Source organism: Mytilus galloprovincialis, chromosome 11 (assembly GCF_965363235.1).
Source record: "Mytilus galloprovincialis chromosome 11, xbMytGall1.hap1.1, whole genome shotgun sequence".
Taxonomy (NCBI): domain Eukaryota; kingdom Metazoa; phylum Mollusca; class Bivalvia; order Mytilida; family Mytilidae; genus Mytilus; species Mytilus galloprovincialis.
In genome coordinates this window covers 39021456-39037640 of record NC_134848.1, presented here as the reverse complement: position 1 = coordinate 39037640, position 16185 = coordinate 39021456, and positions in this window count along the sequence as shown.

Here is a 16185-nt window from a genome sequence, read left to right as displayed (position 1 = left end):
GTATATGTTTTTTGTAACCCTGACAATCAACATCTGAAAAATTCTTATAATGATCATGCAAAAATCAAGTTTCGAGAATTGAATCTATGTTCGTGTCTGATGCCTGTTAGATAATACCATTGGAATGTTTTAGTATCAAACATATAACTTAATGTTTTGTATATTTTAAAATTAAACAGTCATTAAAATCCATAGCTACTCAGTGAATAGTCTTTCACGTATAATAGCAACATTGTAAATAACATTTCAGAAACAAAAAATATGTTTTTTTTTTCATTTTTATTGCGATCAAACTACAGTTATTTTGTTTTTAGAAAGTACTTTGTATATTTTTTTGTAGCAATCGCTCTCTTGACAATTATTCGACCTCTCTTCTGATTGCAACCATTTAATGCATGATGCATAAGTCAATACCTGCTCTAAAACATTTGGTAATTCATAAAATCTTATATCATTCCTTAAATTTAAAACAATTATAATATCTTGTAGTTTCTTTTTCTGCATGTATGTATGTGCAGTTTTTAGTTCATACGATCCCCACTCACTCGCAAGAAAATTTTCTGTCATTATGAAAATAGCATTGCGACTTTCGTTGAAGGCATTTTCAATATTTGCAAATATAAAAGCTCCGGGTTCAAAATCTTTAGCGTCTAAACATATTTTCAGCTCCATTTCTTCTAACCTTTTGTAAAATTTAAGAACCCATTCTACATCGTGATGACTATATGAGATAAAAGCATCGAAATGGTATATGTTTACATTACTAAAATTGTTATTTCTATTAAAAAATCTATTAAATTCATGACATGCTTTTGATCGTTTGCAAATACAAATAATAATCACAATAAAAAATATGAGTGAAATCAATGGATATATAAACTGAGAATATTCAATATTGTAACTTAAATGTTTGGTGCATTGAGACTTGAAAACGAGATAAGATTGAACATTGAAACCCTCACTTAAACATGTTATGGAGGACGTATTAAATGCAGATAAGGCTATCGTTTCAAGACATTTCTGAAAGACATGTTTTTCAAAACGGCATCTTAAAATAGTTGTGTTTTCAAAAAATAATGAATGAATGTCTTCAGGCAGATTTATAAGCCATTTTGTATCTTCGATGATGTACCTCCAGACTGAGCATTGTAATATTATGTGAATAGGGACAAGCGTGTTTTGGTTTTTTTTTTCAATGTGCGGCTTTAAAACATATTGAAACTGCATATAGGTATAGTTAACACAATGGCTCTGACAGAATTCACACATATAATAAGGTATAATGGTTTTCGCAGTTTCTTGAAAATATTTTTCCTCAATAATACTACTAGTACACTCAGTAAAAAAAGTCAGGTTGCCTAAAAAAGAAAAGAAAATGCATTTGATTTTTCTTCAAAATTCGATTTGATACAGTTCTCATTAGTAATTGAGCAAAAGTGTATGTGTTTTTGAGGATTTTTGTCAATACTTTGTTTATGAGACAATCTCATATTAAGAAAAATACAAATTGAATACTCATAACATCATATTGATAATTAACTTGATTTCGTGTAAATCTGAAATTGTCTTTATTATAAGGGTTTATTTGAAAAGAACAGTGATGCGTTTTCCTTTTGACTTCCTATAAATTACATTGAGAACTTAACCTAGTTATTATTTCATTGGCGACCTTTCAATAGAACATGTTCATCTCAAAGGAGAAAAGGACTTTTTCTCTGATTAGGAAATTGCATACATTCAATCTGCAATAAGTTCCCCCTAAAGGGACTGTGGAATAGAAATACGGTCATTTGGTCTTCTTCCGACCGGCAGTAAAACACTTGCCAAAGTGGGTCAGTTTGGCTGTGCGAGATGTATCAAGTTTGCAGCCACGTTCTGTGAGAATGGGGACGAGTAATCCGATGCCTCAAATTAAGAGAGTGCCACGCTCTTTGCACGTAAAAAAACCTTGAAACAATCTTTTGAGAGTTCCGTAGGTGGCCTGTTACAAGGCAAAATGTCTGTCCCTATCCAATATACCTTAATTTTAGTGGCAGTCCCAAACTAGAGGCTCTAAAGAGCCTGTGTCGCTCACCTTGGTCTATGTGAATATTAAACAAAGGACACAGATGGATTCATGACAAAATTGTGTTTTGGTGATGGTGATGTGTTTGTAGATCTTACTTTACTGAAAATTCTTCCTGCTTACAATTTTCTATATCTATAATGAACTTGGCATAGTAGTTTCAGTGGAAAATGTTAGTGAAAATTTACAAATTTTATGAAAATTGTTAAGAATTGACTATAAAGGGCAATAACTCCTTAGGGGGTCGATTGACCGTTTTGGTCATGCTTACTTATTTTTAGGTCTTACTTTGCTGTACATTATTGCTGTTTACAGTTTATCTCTATTTATAATAATATTCAAGATAACAACAAAAAACGGCAAAATTTCCTTAAAATTACCAATTCAGGGCAGCAACCTAACAATTAGTTATCCAATTCATCCGAAAATTCCAGGACAGATAGATCTTGACCTGATAAACAATTTCACAATGTCAGATTTCCTCTAAATGCTTTGGTTTTTGAGTTATAAGCCAAAAACTGCATTTTACCCCAATGTTCTATTTTTAGCCATGGCGGCCATCTTGGTTGGTTGGTCGGGTCACCGGACACATTTTTTTACTACATTGTATATACCCCAATGATGATTGTGGCCACGTTTGGTTAAATTTGGCCCAGTATTTTCAGTGGAGAAGATTTTTGTAAAAGTTAACGACGACGGACGCCGGACGCCAAGTGATAGGAAAAGCTCACTTGGCCCTTTGGGCCAGGTTAGCTGAAAAGGGTTGAAAACATTAGCGGGGGTTGCAAAGTATTTTAACTGTAATGCAGATTTTAATATAGGAACATCACTACTGATAGTTGCGATTGATCCGACTGTTACGAATCGTTGTGAACCAAAACATTCACCAAGTAAGGATGTTTACAGTTAACCGCCAAAGGTGTCGTTTTCCAATACAAAGAACCTCCTATAAATAAATCCAGAGGTTCGTGATATTTCATAGAGTATGCATTTGTATTTCAATGAAAAATAGGCCTCGCCAATATTATGGTGATTGTTATCACAAACCTAAATGCTATTTGAAAATTCCAGGACAGATAGATCTTGACCTGATAAACAATTTCACAATGTCAGATTTCCTCTAAATGCTTTGGTTTTTGAGTTATAAGCCAAAAACTGCATTTTACCCCAATGTTCTATTTTTAGCCATGGCGGCCATCTTGGTTGGTTGGTCGGGTCACCGGACACATTTTTTTACTACATTGTATATACCCCAATGATGATTGTGGCCACGTTTGGTTAAATTTGGCCCAGTATTTTCAGTGGAGAAGATTTTTGTAAAAGTTAACGACGACGGACGCCGGACGCCAAGTGATAGGAAAAGCTCACTTGGCCCTTTGGGCCAGGTTAGCTGAAAAGGGTTGAAAACATTAGCGGGGGTTGCAAAGTATTTTAACTGTAATGCAGATTTTAATATAGGAACATCACTACTGATAGTTGCGATTGATCCGACTGTTACGAATCGTTGTGAACCAAAACATTCACCAAGTAAGGATGTTTACAGTTAACCGCCAAAGGTGTCGTTTTCCAATACAAAGAACCTCCTATAAATAAATCCAGAGGTTCGTGATATTTCATAGAGTATGCATTTGTATTTCAATAAAAAAATAGGCCTCGCCAATATTATGGTGATTGTTATCACAAACCTAAATGCTATTTGATGGTTTTTACTTATTCCCTTAAGGTGGAACCTAACACTACAGGGAGATAACTCTGTAGAGTCAGCTAAACGTTTTAATTACGTTGTGTTGTAAAGGGAATATTCAGCTTCTTTCTCAATGATCAAAATTAGTGTTTGTCAAACTGCTATATAACCAGTGTAATTTTTCTGACAAAACGGTTGGGTCAAAATTTTTGAAATTGTTATATTTTTGTTAAAGGGTCAAGGTAAATAAATTGTCGAAGTTTTATGAAAATTAAACGAATTAAATTAATTTTAGAAAAAGTGTTAGGTACCACCTTAATGTTAACTCCTCTCTAAATTTAAGTTTCCGAAAGTCTTTATGGCAAAATGAAGACGTTTAATATAGAAGTGACTTAATACTTAATGTACTTTGAAAAATATCTGTGAACTACGTAATAGATTTATAAATCAAGTACTCATGTTGCATTAATTTTATTATCTCGTTATGCCGTGATCAACTTATCTAGCTTTAAAAGTACAAAGAATGGCATTTATTAAACCAATCGAGACACTACATCGAACCAAAGTTGTCAATTGTGTAAGTCTAAGATAATACCTATCGACAAAATCATATATTAATCAAAAAGTGGAATCAAATTTACTGTTGTTGATTATAACTATGTCCTTATGTTATATTTTACCAAATTTACGAGCAGTAGGATTCTCGATATACTTGTTTGTCCATGTTAAACTGTAGCCTGCAAAATAAAACAATGTATTATTTTTTGTATACATATATATATATTATTTAGATATTGATTAACAACGAATAATCCACGTGTGCTTCCTTGGCAATTTCAATATGTTTCTTAAACTCATTTTAAGAAATTATTATATGATAATATATTTTTCTAGATCGAATTCTCTGATGAAAATAATTCTGATATATTCCAAGTATGCATCTAGTTACACAGTGAGCATATTAGGATGACCTTGTTTTGTATTTTAAAACCTTGGTTATGTAGGTTTTTTTTTATCGGCATTCAATTATATTTGTTTTCTTTTTAAACATCAAAGATTACCAAATCCTGTATATATTGAGTCTTCTCAGCACCCTTTTACATGACATCACATTTGTAAACACCAATGATTGTCTTAGCTAGATCTACGCCTTGAATAATTATTTTTTGTTGTAGACAAATAGCTTATATTCTGTTAAAGACATAACGATTGATTTAAAAAATGTACCTACCAAATCTGCGGTTATTTTAAATGAACGACGTCTCAGCCTTAAAGTATTTGAATTTGATCGGATTTTTTCTGAAGTTTGCATGGTTTGTTGACTAATATTTCATTTGTTTGTGCATTTCACTGTGCCGAATGCTCTAGCGTGTGATTGTGCTGTATGTCTGCCACCTCGTGTTGTCATTTCGGCCTACTATTTTAGCATTGTCATCAAACGGGAGGTTTGGCTAGCCATTGAACTAAGTTTAACCGACAATTTTTGCTTAAAATGTCCTGTACCGAGAAAGCAATATGGCAGTTGTTATCATATAGTTTGTTCATATGATAGTTATCGATTTTTGTTGTTGCACTTCAGAATTCATGTTTTTTCTTTGTTTTTCTGTTATAGTTGATGTGTTTCTCTCAGTTCTAGTTTCTAACCGGGTCTATTTTCTTTCACGCGATTTATGACTTTTGAAATCCAGAACATTATTGTTGGCTTTATTCGAAACGTTTATAAAAGAAATTTGTACTAACGTACTTTCAGGTTCGTGACATTCAACGAAACAGCATTCCAGCTGTCAATGACATATACAACCATCGACACGTCTATACACAATATTCAGCTCTAGCTCCTAACAGGGATTTGATTTCAATGTTAAAGAGTCAGACAAATATCTGCCATTATGGCAAATTAATAAATAAGCATTTCACGTAATTTTCCACTGAAATTCGATTGATTTTTTTTACGTTGTTCTAAAGCATAATCTCGACAAGGATGTGTACATTTGCCAATGTGAATTAACGCATGATACTTCTTTGCATATGTGAGCGTTAATGAACAGATCTAACAGTATTGGTGATAACGAATTATGTTTAAACCTGAAAAAGGAACTCGCTTTAGTTTAAACTAAGTTTTGCTTTTTTTGTCTCGGGCAGCATACACATAACTTTGTAGTTAAAAAGTCAGCTTTGTTCTTATTTTGATTGATTGATCGATTGGTGATTTCTTTACACCGAATCAGCTCAATTAAAAAGGGAATATCTTGTCAAGAGTAAGTTCAAATATTTATTACAAAAGACAGTTTTTTCAGTTCAGATAAAAATATATTTTAATTTACTAAAACTTTAGCTTAAAGAGATGTAATTTCTATAAAATTCACAGAAAAGATCAAGTTAAACAAATAAAAAAACATATTTACTTATTATTTTTTCCTTTTGATAATAGTTTTATTAAGGGACGACATCAAAAGTTCAATGTAGGATAAAAAAACTTAATTCAGATAGTTTTTTTACTGACCCCCTATCCCCTCATAACTTAATTTGGGAAAAATTGATTGACTCATATGGATATATATAAAATCGATGTAGGATAAACAAAACTTGAAGCAAGTTTAACCCCCCACCCCCAAACTATTTGAATTAAATTTTGTTATCCTTCATTGATATTTTGATGTCGTCCCTTAGTTGTTAATAGTTATCAAAGGTACCAGGATTGTAATTAAGTACGCCAGACGCGCGTTAACTTATACACCGTTTGCGTTTCTTTTTCTATCCTATCTTATCGCTATCAGCTATATAACTTTTATTAATCAACCTTACCTATCGACATCATCGAACAGAAAACGAAGAAGAAACCTAGAGAGCGTTCAAACGTCATTGTAACAATACCTCATTTATTTCTAATTTGCAAAATATCCTTATAGAGTTTAATGTTAATAAAACAGTCCTCTGAACTGCTTACCAAAGCGAGATGTATAATCTATCTATAAATAGTTGAATGTTTATCTGTTAATCCTGAAGAGGGGTAGAAAAATAACGAAGTAGACAAAGACCCTCGTACAGTATTATCGACTATCACATTGCTTTAAATTGTAAAGATCTGTTCAATGCATTTGTTCTGTAATCTGATTAATTTTGGTGCACTTACTACCTGTGGGATCATGTATATGACATTAAAATACCAAGGATTGTTATTCGTCTGATAACTGGATCAACGGATTATTTAAAAACATAATAGATACAATCAACTTTGCGTCCTTCTATTAAAGAGTAGTGAACAGAGGGCTACTTTTTTATATATCTGGTTGAATCATATATTGAGAAGAATTTACCACGTTCTGGTAATGATAATCTTTGAAGGGGAAAGGAAACTGTCGTATTGTTAGTCCCCGAAGGTATCACCAGCCCAGTAATGGCAAAAAAAGTCGTTTAATATAGAAGTAACTTAATACTTAATGTAATTTGAAACATATCGACATATGTAATAAATTTATGAATCCAGTACTCATGTTGCATTAATTTGAGTATCTTGCTATTGTCGTAATCAACATGTCTAGCTTAAAAAGAAGCGCATGCATTTCTCAGACTAATCAAGTCACTACATCAAACCAAAGTTGTCAATTGTGCAAGTGTAAGATAATACCGTTCGACAAAATCAGAAAATCAAAAAAAAGGGATAACATTTACTGTTGCTGATTATATCTACATCTTTATGTTATATTTTACCATCAGTTTCATGATCAGTAATGTTAGGGTTCTCAGTATATGTGTTTCTTCGTCTTAGACTGTATCCTGCAGAATTAAACAATATATTATTATTTTTTATATATATTATGTGATATAATTTGAAAAACTCCAACAGTTTAATATATGTAGATTTTGATAAACAACGTATTTTCCACGTGTTCTTACTTAACAATTTCAATATGTTTCTTTTACTCATTATAAAAAATACTAAATAATAATATATCCTTCTAGATCAAATTTGATGATGAAACTAATCCTGATTTATTCTGATTTTGCATCTGTTTACACCGTGAGCATATGAGGAGAATTATTTTTGGTATTTGAAATCTATGGTTATGTTGGTTTTCTATCGGGATTAAATTCTTTGTTTTCTGTTAAAACATCAAATATTACCAAATCATGTAAATATGTTATTCTCCTCAACACGACGTCACATTTGTAAACACCAGTGATTGTTTTAGCTAGAGCTACGCCTTGAATAATTATTTTTTTATTGACAAATAGTTTATTTTCATTTGAAGACATGAAGATTGATTTAAAAAAAAATACATACCAAATCTGACGCTATTTTAAATGAACGACTTCTAATCCATTAAATTATTTGAATGTGTTTGGGGGTTTTTTCTGCACTTACATGTTGTGTCAACTATTATAACATAATTGTTTGTGCGTTTCTCTATAAATATTTTAGCGTGCGTTTGTGTTATTTTTCTGTCACCTAGTTTTGTCATTTCAGCCAAATATTTTAACATTGTCATAAAACTGGAGGTTCGACTAGCCATTGAACAAAGATCAACAGACAATTTTTGCTAAAAATGTTCTGTATTAAAAAAGCAATATGACACTTGTTATCATATAGTTTGTTCATAATGTTGTTCCCGATTTTTGTTGTTGCACTTCAGTGTTCCTGTTTTTACTTTGTTTTTCTGTTATAGTTGATGTGTTTCTCTCAGTTCTAGTTTCTAACCGGGTCTATTTTCTTTCACGCGATTTATGACTTTTGAAATCCAGAACATTATTGTTGGCTTTATTCGAAACGTTTATAAAAGAAATTTGTACTAACGTACTTTCAGGTTCGTGACATTCAACGAAACAGCATTCCAGCTGTCAATGACATATACAACCATCGACACGTCTATACACAATATTCAGCTCTAGCTCCTAACAGGGATTTGATTTCAATGTTAAAGAGTCAGACAAATATCTGCCATTATGGCAAATTAATAAATCAGCATTTGACGTTATTTTCCACTGAAATTCGATTGATTTTGTTTACGTTGTTCCAAAGTATAATCTCGACAAGGATGTGAATTAGCGTATATATCAATTAGAGTCTGATACTTCTTCGAATATGTTAGCGTAATGAAACGATCTAAAATTATAGATAACGATCTCTGTTTAAACCGGTAAAAGGAGCTCGCTTTAGTTTATTCTAAGGTTTGAGTTTTTTGTCTCACTGAACCCCGCATACAAATAACTTTGTAATTAAAAAGTCATCCTTATTCCTTGTTTGAATGATTGATCGATTGGGATTTCTTTACACCGAATCAGCTCAATAAAAAAGAAGAAATATCGCGTCAAGAGCGAGTTCAAATATTTTTTACAGAAGACAGTTTTTTTTAAGATCAGACACACCTATATTTATATTTACTATAACTTTAACTTAAAGAGAAATCATGTATATAAAATTCACAGATATTAAGCAATACAACTAATAAAAAATAACTTATAATTTTCCTTTGATAATGGTTTTGTTAAATTATTTATTTATACATCGTATTCGTTTCTTTTTCTATCGTTATCAACTATATAATTTTAATCAATCAACCTTACCTATCGACATCATAGAAAAGAATACGAAGAAAAACGCAACAGTGCTATCAAATGCCATTGTTACAATTTCTTATTTATTTCTGACTTCCAAATTATCCTCATAGACTTCAATGTTATTAAAACATTCCACTGAACTACTTTACACAGCGAGATTTATAATGTATAAATAGTTGTATAGGCATAATAAGTGTATTCAAGTAAAAACATGATACGTATGTAAGTTGTATGTATGTTTTAAAGTAAGGGTTATCTATTAATCCTGAAGAGGGGTAGAACAATAACGAAGAAGACAAAGACCCTCGCAGTGTTATCGACTAACACATCACTTTAAATCTTGCAGATCTGTTCAGAGCATTAATTTGTTTTGTAATCTGATCAATTTAGGTACATTTTTTTCCTTTTTGAAAGCATGTACACGTCATTAAAATACCACGGATTGCTATTCGTCTGATTACTGGATCAACGGGTTATTTAAAAACATAATAGATACAATCAACTTTGTGTTCCTAAATGAAAGACTAGTCAACAGAGGGATACTTTTTTATATGTGGTTTAAGCATATGTTGAGGAGAAATTACCACGTTCTAGTAATGATCATCTTTGAAGGGGAAAAGAAACTGTCGTATTTTTAAACAAAGAAAGGGATTATTACTTACGTTTATTGGGTTATGAATTTTAATCCGTTTTAGACGAAACACTTATTGAGTAAATGATTGTAGTTTTCATAATTACATGTCCAACGTTTATTCATCAATATAAATGAAAATCGCATTAGCTATGAGATATACCAACATTGAAATATATTTTTTTTATTCAATCATTTATAAAAGTTGTATATTGGAAAAAAAGTTAGTTCTTAGAAATCAGTTTGCTTCAACTTTGTGAAAAGAAGCTTAGAATCATCGCTGATGAATTATTAACTTACAAGTGAATAATTCGACCTCATTGAATCCATATTCATGTGAACTTTTATTTGTTCCTTCGCATGAGGTGGGTGACGCATGAATTAGACGTGTTAAAAGGAAATTAATATCAGCACTGAAAGTGGAGCAAGAATAAACCATTCGATTATCTGATTAACCTAGATTTTAACCTATAACACCAAATCAGAATGACCTAGAAAAATACAATTGAAATATTTGCATTTGTTTACAGATTTCACAGTTGTAACAGCCATTATACAACCAATGTGTGTGTCTAATAAAGTAACAAAATTAAAGAATCCATAATATAATGTTCATTCTAATATGACGTGCTTCATTCGATTTGTGAATAAACCCATGTTCTAAATCCAATTAAATTTGTTTGCACATGCGTATATTGACTACTGCAGAATAATGAATTTTATCAAATTGGCATACATTCATTTATTTGACTGTAATGTGTTGCAATTCGAAATTGACATATTTGATATTATTTTAGTCCTCACTATCGCTCAGGCAAAAACAAATGTATGGCATGCATCAATTATTTCTTAATTTTAAACTTTATTGAGGTGTATTATCATTGAATATAAAAGATTCAACACTTTGGCATCCCTATTTACAAGAAATAATTCAACTCTTGATTAATTTAACACCTAAAATGTGCACATAATAAATGCTTTTCAAAACCCTATTTTCACGATTGTAACCTACCGAATTAGACTATTTCCCGGATTTGTAATAACATACACGATGGCAGTCACATGTGGAGCAGGATCTGCTTACCGTTCCATAGTCTATGGCCTAACTTTTAAGCTTTGCAGATTTTCAAAATTCAAAACCCAATGAATGTCAGAATGACCATATGAAATAAAAGTGTCGAATCTATACACTTGCCGCTTATATACTCCTCTGCCGAACTACGTAAGACAATTTTGAATTTCAGCAACAGCACACAACTAGAATGACGGTAAATACACAGTTAGAAATAATGTACACAGTCACTAAATATGGAAAAAGAAGATGTGGTGTGATTACCAATGAGACAACCTCTATACAGGACATAGACATTAACAACTAGGTCACCGTACGGACTTCTATAATGATCAAAGCCCATAACGCATAGTAAGCTATAAAAGGCTCCGAAATGACAAGGTAAAATATTTAAAACGAGAAAACTAACGGCCTAATTTATGAACAAAAAATGACAGAAAAAGTCTTGTTATGTGTTGCATTTGACCTCGCTATTTTCATTGAACTTGAATACTTGAATACTTTTGCATTGCGTTATCCCGCAGACAGCTCATCGATGAAAAATCAAATAAAAACATTTTTATGCTATTATGCATTTGTAAAAACATTCATTCCACTGCATCAGCAGAATCATTGGAACGCCTTTATTCATTTACTCTTCTCATTTGTGTATGTATTGTAAAGTGTATGCTGTTCGTCTGACATGTTGTATCTTTCCTTCAATTTTTCTTGAAATGTTTTCTATTTGTACCGACCACAAGTCAGTAGCCTGTATAGTTGATCAGTTGTTTATTACTAGTTGTGTTTATTGTTTTGTACATAGTTTGTTCTTGTCGTATGTTAGTTGTTGAACATCTGTCCTATGTTAAAGGAAGTTTCAGGCGCCCGGTGACATGTTTAAACTGTCACACTATGTATGTATTAAATGTTGTTAAATGCTGCTGTTTATCGTAAATGGTTATCATCTGTTATTTTAACGTACATTAGGTCGTTACTTTTCTAGTTTTAATTGTATATCATCCTGTCATGTTATATCTGTCTACGGCGTCCTCTGCGGTAAGTGTTTTGTGCAATGCTAATCTCTGTACGGTGACGTATAATTACTGACTTTATGTCGTTTGGTATCTAGTGAAGAATTTTCTCACTGACAAACTTATCATAGATATAAGAAGATGTGGTATGAGTGCCAATGAGACAACTCTCTATCCACATCACAATTTATAAAGGTAAATCATTATAGGTCAATGTACGGTCTTCAACACGGAATGAATAATTAAAGCAAATGTATTATACCGATGTGAAATGCTAATCAATTTCAGAAAAACATCAGCTTTGAAAAAAGTTACGCCCTTTGCAATATCAAAATAATACACATGTAAATGTAAATAACTTTGTTGTTTAGTATACTTCTTCTGTCTGTTTAAACTTTCGTTTTGGAACACCAGGAAAGGAGTAGGTTCCGTAAGACCCCTTTTTGGCCTCAAAATATAGCAGTTTTAGAAAATTGTGAAAATGTAATCGTTTAGATATCTATTGCAAAGTAGAATGCTTGTACTACATAAATATGGGCTGTTTTGACAAAATAATGCACATATATCGGGTACTAGCATCATTAAGTCATGCTAAATTACTGAAATCTTCACAATTGTAGCATTTTAGTTAAATTTTAGACGGTTTCCGTCTGAAATGAAAGTGGCCGCATTCGTGTTCATTCATAATATTGAAATGTAAGTTGTATTTGATGATAATACATAATATATATAAAGGTTGAGGATGAACACGGATGCGGCCACTTTCATTTTTGACAAAACCATCTGAAAAGTGACGATTTTTGGCATATTTGATCGATTTTTCATATTTAAGCTTGAATCGGGGGTTTTAACTGACTTATTAAGTTAAAATCTTCCACATTAACTAATTGAATCAATTGAAATAGACACTTAAGTGTTAAGAAAGTGTCTAAAATCTTTCGTTAGATGAACTTGAAAATTGAAGCCGAAATCGGCCCTTACCGGACCTGCTCCTTTCTTGTAAATCAATAAATAAAGGCAACAGTAGTATACCGCTGTTCCAAATACATAAATCGATAGAGAAAAAAACAAATCCGGGTTACAAGCTGAAACTGAGGGAAACATATAAATAAGAGAACTACGACACAACAGAGACACAACACCGAAACGTAAAACATACAGAAACGAACTATAATGTAACAATAGCCATTTTCCTGACTTTGTACTGGGCATTTTATGAAAAAATGGTGGGTTGAACCTTGTTTTGTGGCATGCCAAACCTCCCGCTTTAATGGCAGTGTTCATAATAAAAATAAAATGACAACATTACTTGACAGGGTTACAATAAATAAACAGATAAATGGGAGAAAATATAGGACAGAGAAACAAACGAATAATAGCCATCAAAAGGTAACAGTTTAAAAAATAGTTTTATACGCCAGACGTTCTACGTCCACACAAAACTATGCTCAGATGTAAAAAAAAGTTTGAAAGCCATAACAACTACAAAGTTGAAGATCGCGGAGGACCAAAGTTCCAAAAAGATGTGAGGCCAGGGTTATCTGCCTGGGACAGAAACATCATTATTATCAAGAATAATACTTAGTTTTTCAAATTTCTAAAACGTGTTCCGAAAATTAAGAAAGAATTTGGATGAAATGCGAGACTTATCCAACTTATATTAATAACAGTGAAAATCATAATACTAATTAATATTAAATTGTTGTAGTAATTAGATAATTATTGTACTATCTAGCTTTGTCCGTGTTTCTTATGATCAAACTGCAAACCAGATATATAGTATAAATTTCGTTGATCCAATATTAAATCTACCAAATAAACTGGATGAGTAGTTATAAAAAATACGATTAACAACTGCAAATGTTAAGACATTTGACAAAATCCGATGACAAAAACAAACAACGCATCAAAACCCAACAAATTAATTTGGGATTAAAAAGTAATATAGTTCAACATAGTCACCAACTATTCAAAGACTTGGTTCATGTGGGTAAAATATCAACAATAAATCTATCAATTGGTGTGCGATACAACTTCGTGTTCTTCATGTACAAGTGCCGGAAGTGTGATGTATTGGTGTTCATAGTACGAAGAAGTGAACATTTATAGCAATATTACATATTTATCATAGCTGGTATATAGACCAGATATAAGTTAACATTAAAAATTAAAAAAGTTTTAAAATAGTATCAATAGGTCAATTAAGAAGAATTTGAAAGAAAATATCTTCTTATTTGAACCCCACCAAAACCTAAGGGTGATTTCAGGTGCTCCGGAAAGGTAAGCAGATCCTGCTCCACATGTGGCACCCGTCGTGTTGCTTATGTGATAACAAATCCGGTAGATAGTCTTATTCGATAGGTCACATTCATGAAAGAGGAGGGGATTGTAGTGACGACGTAAAGAACATATCAGATATCATTTGTGAAACGGTTATTCCATAACGGTCGACCAACTCGTAATGGCGTCCGTAAAATTTACGAAGGGATGATTTCAACTTCACCATTTGGAACTATTGGTCTAATAGCTTCCTTGTGAGCAGCAACCCTCTAACAAGAAAATTATGGTAGGAAATGCAAGTACGGGGAATCGTATCAATCGGGAGATATATACCCCGTATGCAGGTGCTGCTGGAATGTTGCTATTTAGAAATGGAAAGTTCACAATTGGAAAGCTTAAATCATCTCTTTTGTCGTAAATTTTTGCTTTCAACCGACCTTCATTGCCAATTTCTCAATGTCAGTCAAGATATAAGGCCGACTTAACTGTATCTGTAGTATCTCTAGTTCGATTGGATAGATGCGTTCAACATAGTCACAAAATTTTGAATTATTTAGTGAAAGAGCATCATTTATATAACGGAAAGTAGATTTAAAGGATATTGCCAACTTCTCATCTTTCTTCCTAAAAAGTTCCTGTATGAGGTCAGCCTCATGATAATAAAGAAACAAGTCGGCAAGGAGAGGGGCACAATTTGTTCCCATTGGAATGCCGACAGTCTGTTGAAGAACACGTCCTCCGAACGTAACAAATATGTTGTCAATGTCAGTTTCAGAGAACTTTTTGTTTGAATCAGAGTGATCCTTTACAAAGTAGGATTTATCCCTACCTAAGACAAGATACTTGCATCTATGTTGGCCATTCTTTTTTAAAGAAACAAAGCAATACAAACTCTTTCAATTTGTCTTTTAGGTTGGAATTGGGAAAACTTGTGAAAAGTGTAGAAAAGTCAAATGATTTAATACTATTACAAGATGAAAGAGAGTTAAATTGTATGTATTCTAAAAGATCTTTGGAACTTTTAAGTATCCACATCTGATTCACGCCACCTCTAGAATAGTAACTTTGAAGCCCGTCTTTGATTGCTGATAAAATAGATGTTAATAATTTAGAAAGAGGTTTCGTGGAGCACTTTGAGGAACCAGCAATATACCGTTGTTTGTAATGACACTTATGTAGTTTAGGTATCCAATACAGTGATGGAAGATCCAGTTATTCATCTTTGGTTGAAATTACAAAGGAACATAGCACAGACCTAGGATTATCCAGACCCCAAGGGTGACTGGGGTATAGAAATATGGTCACTTGGTCTTTTCCCGACCGGCAGTAACACGCTTGCCGAAGTTGGGTGTGCGGGATGTATCAAGTTCGCAGTCACGTCCGGTCAGAAGGGGGACGTTAAATCCGATGACTCGTGTTAAGAGAGTGCCACGCTCTTTGCAGGTTAAGAACCCTTGCAACAACTCTTTGAGGGGTTCGTAGGTGGCCTGTTGCAAGGCAAAATTTCTGTTCCTATACAATAAATCCCTCATTTTCTAGTGGCAGTCCAAATTTCCTCGACCATCATCCTAGATGGCCTCGATTATATCAACCTACCTATTGTATTTATTGTTAACTTGTTCTCGTCCTGAATATGCATGAAATATTTGCCACTGGACGTCAAGCAACCGACAATCAATCAATCAATATGATTATCCAGGATTTCCTCTTTGGTAAGTGTCGTGATGGTATATGTTGAGTTTCCAAGAGATTTGTCAATACCTAATTCGTTTATCAAGCAGTTAATGTAATTAGTTCTACAAACAAAAACGATGTTGTTTTGGGGCTATATCTGCGGGGACAACAACATATTTGTTATGGAGGTAGGATAAGTGTTTCGCAACA